General features: G+C 46.2%; 1 non-coding gene across 1 annotated transcript; it reads right to left on the reverse strand.

The window, feature by feature from the left end:
• Window positions 1-2,864: 2,864 nt before the first annotated feature.
• On the reverse strand, window positions 2,865-2,937 carry trnav-aac (transfer RNA valine (anticodon AAC)). Its single transcript has one exon. It is a non-coding gene; the product is annotated as a tRNA-Val (tRNA).
• Window positions 2,938-4,160: the final 1,223 nt, after the last annotated feature.

Raw genomic sequence — 4,160 nt, forward strand, 5'->3', positions numbered from 1 at the left:
AGCTGGCAATTAACGGACGTGTACAATGTTCAACCTCACTGTGTTGCTGCCGATTCGCATGGCGAGGCTGAGAGTCCAGGCCAGGCCACTTGTTACAAGACGACAGCTGTTTATTAAAAAAAACAGATGTTTCAACATATAAAACCATTGGATGTAGAAATTATATCGAACTGAACATAAGTTCTATTTTGCTTAGCTCGGTCTTAAATTTGTGCCCTGTGGTCTCGAGCTATGGTTCTCGTTTACGGATTTTTAATCAATGCGAGCGGTCGTGGGTTTAAATCCAGGACAAGCCCTTTACTCCAGGTCAGGCATTATGAATTGTTTGCGACGCTGACGGCGGCGTTGGTTTGCATTGGCCCACTCTGAAAAAGGTTTCTCGGGACTCGGGATGTTTACGTCGTTTCTCTCCCCACAGATGATGCTCGAGGGAGACAGTGTCTGAGCTGGAGTGCGTTTGGATAGAATTGATGCTCCAGATCTGCGTTAACTTCACAAGGACGTGACCCATCTAATCCACAGAGCCAAAGTGGAGAATTGAACTGACTGGAGAGCTGCATCTTAACGCTGACCTCCCGGACCTCGGCCTCCTGAAATGTTCCAAAGAAGCTCAACAAACACTCGAGGAACAGCTGCGCATCTTTCCACTGGGCTCAATACAGCTTTCACACTCAGAGTGTGTGCAACAGTCTCACACTGTAAATGCTGCCCCCATTCTGTGTGTACTTCCATCGCAGATTTGGGTTTGAATCTTGTTTCCACTTGTTCTTTGTATCCGGGCGGTAGTTGTTGAGAGCTGGCACAGACACAGCGGCTGGAATGGCCTCATACTGTGGTGTAATTATTCTCTCATTCGATGCTAACCTCACTCTGTGGCCAGGGAACCCTCGGGCTTTTCTCATTTAATCTCTCCTGACTTGCACCCTATCAGAGCCCTTTCCTGTTGTTCTGTTTGCTCCCTCCGGGATTCACTTGGTTAAAACGTCCGACATTTCTAACCGGTCCCGGCTTTAATGAAAGGTGACGGTGAAAGACGAGCTTTGTTCTCCTGTCGACAAATCCCGCCTGACTCGCTGAGTTGTTCCAGTATTTTCCGCAGATGTTAGATCGACTTTCGATGGCAATAACAGCGTGCTTCTGTTACTTTTCCAGGGCTCGTTGATCTAGGGGTATGATTCTCGCTTTGGGTGTCTCGGTTTCGAAAGTTGCGCGAGGTCACGGGTTTAAATCCCGGACGAGCCCTTTGATAAGGTTTTCTGTTGGTCAAGCGACATGTTTTCTTCATTTCTTTGCGGCGCATTCGGCGGGATTCATTAACATTGGGTTCCCTTTGAGAAGCTCAGCTCACACAGCAGGGAACCAACACGTTCCCGAGACAATCGAGACATTTTCTAAAAGCTTGTCTGTGATTAGACATTCACTTACCTCTATTGACTAATTCCAGTGGATTCAGGCAGCTCTCTGTCTGTTTCATTTTATTCAGTTCAACAACATCAGACTGTGTAATCTCTCTTCCCCCTCCACCATCTGTTTCCATCAACTTATTTTCATTCCTTCCATTGATATGTTTTACCCTCAGCATTGCCCCCCTCCCCCAGCCCATACCATCCTATATGAGCAATCTGATCCCTGTCGCGAATTGATCTCTGACACACTGCTTACTTTGTTCTGCTATTAACACATTCTGATCTCTTGAGGCGCCACTGTCAGCACCTTTGTTAGCCTTGATTAGCGTCATTGACATTCCATTTTTCATTCTGTCCGAGACATTGACGTCATTTTCCACCTATTGCTGACCACTCTATCGAGGCCCAATACGGGACCCCACCCCCGCCCATCCACAATAGTCTGAATCTGACCCCATTTCCAGTTCTCCAGCTTTGACAAAGAGTCACCCAGACCCGGAACGACAACTGCCACCTCGCTCCACGGAGGCTGTCAGACCTGCTGAGATTGTCCAGTATTTTCTGTTTTTGTTTCAGAATGAAGCATCCGCAGTAAGTTGCATTTGTCGTTCATTTAGACATGTTTGAGATGGTGAATAAGTATGTACATCTGCATTTGTAAATGCATGAAATTCTGTTGTGGGTGTACTAGCTCCGAATATCCAAAATAGGAAGATCCTTTTCTTCTCATTGCCTGTCGAAAATTCAGTACTTGTGACTTAATGTGGAATTTATTTTAGTGGCTCATGACAGACTAAATCTCATAATCCTCGAACATACGAGAACGGGGAACAAAAGTACTTTGTGCAAACATTCCTCCCACAACATGAGAAGCACTTAATGTTTCTACCCGGTATGGACCCGGGACCTTTCGCATGTTAGGGGAATGTGCTAACCACGACATTACAGAAACCGTTGGCGGTGCAGTAATCAATGGACTTGTGCAATGTTCAACCTCACTGTGTTGCCGCCTCTTGTCATGGTTCGGCAGGGAGGTCATGTCACTTATTACATGAAGACAGCCGTTTCTTTAAAACCGATGTCTCAACTTATAAAACAATCAGGAATCAAACTTTACAGACCTAAAGATAAGTTATGTTTTGCTTGAAGTGGAAGTTAAATTGAGAAGGCAGGGCTTTCCTAAATAACCACAACCGATACGAGAATTGAAGATGTTCTGCTCACTTTGCTCTGCATCAAGAATCAGCTGTCCCACACACTGAGTTTCAGCGCACACCAAAATTCAGAAGTCCGAGACATCCAGGAGTCGAACCTGGAATCGGCTAACACGTAGTCAGACGCGTAAACCATTGTGCCACTGGCTCGTACGGATAAATGCATTTGGTTGTTCCTCGTTGATGAAGACCAGTTACGAGATTGAGGTAATATTCAGCAACAGACGAAACTAGAAGTACGAGATGTTTCTGCCTGGTTTCGAACCGGGGACTTTTCGCGTGTTAGGCGAATGTGATAACCACTACACTACAGAAACAGCTGGCGATCAACTGACGTGTACAATGTGCAACCTCACTGTGTTGCTGCAGATTCGCATGGTGAGGCTGAGGGGTCAGGTCACTTATTACAACACGACAGCTGTTTTTTTTAAAAAACAGATGTTTCAACATATAAAACCATGAGATGTAGAAATTATATCGACCTTGACATAAGTTATATTTTGCTTAAGCTCGGTTTTAAATTTGTGCTCTTTGGTCTCGAGGTATGGTTCTCGTTTAGGATTTTCAATCAATGCCCATGCGAGCGGTCGTGGGTTTAAATCTAGGACAAGCCCTTTACTCCAGGTCTGACATTATGAATTGTTTGCGATGCTGACGGCGGGGTTGGTTTGCATTGGCCCACTCTGAAAAAGATTCCTCAGGTCTCGGGATGTTTATGTCGTTTCTCTCCCCACAGATGATGCTCGAGGGAGAGAGTGTCTGAGCTGGAGTGCGTTTGGATAGAATTGATGCTCGAAAAGATGCACACACATCTTTTGTTTCTTTGTTTGTTCCATTGCGCTAACAGAGAGCTGGCACGGACACAGCAACCCGAATGGCCTCATTCTGCGGTGTAATTATTCTCTGATTCGATGCTAACCTCAGCCTGTGGCCTCGGGCCCAAAGCCTTTTCTCATTTAATCTCTCCTGACTTGCACCCGGTCAGAGCCCTTTCCTGTTGTTCTGTTTGCTCCCTCCGGGATTTCACTTGGTTACAACGTCCGACATTTCTAACCTGTCCCGGTTTTAATGAAAGTTGATGGTGAAAGAAGAGCTTTGTTGTCCTGTCGACAAATGCCGCCTGACTCCCTGAGTTGTTCCAGTATTTTCCGCTTTCTCCTCAGATGTTAGATGGACTTTCGATGGCAATGACAGTCTGATTCCGTTGCTTGCGAGGGCTTAGTTGGTCTAGGAGCATGATTCCCGCTTTGGGTGTCTTGGTGTCAAAACTTGCGAGAGGTCCCGGGTTCAAATTCCGGACAAACCCATTGGTGAGGTTTTTTGTTGGTCAAGCGACATGTTTTCTTCATTTGTTTGCGGCGCAGACGGCGGGATTCATTCACATTGGGTTTGCTTTGAGAAGCTGAGCTCACGCTGCAGGGAATCAATACGTTCCCGAGAAAACGGGACATTTTCGAAAAGCTTGTCGTTGTGTGGACCGAATCCCTCAACAGGCCCAAAACCACCTTCGAGTACGGAAGGCCAAGTGCAACTGACAGTA

The sequence above is a fragment of the Scyliorhinus torazame genome, unplaced genomic scaffold, assembly GCF_047496885.1.
Source record: "Scyliorhinus torazame isolate Kashiwa2021f unplaced genomic scaffold, sScyTor2.1 scaffold_151, whole genome shotgun sequence".
NCBI classification, from domain to species: domain Eukaryota; kingdom Metazoa; phylum Chordata; class Chondrichthyes; order Carcharhiniformes; family Scyliorhinidae; genus Scyliorhinus; species Scyliorhinus torazame.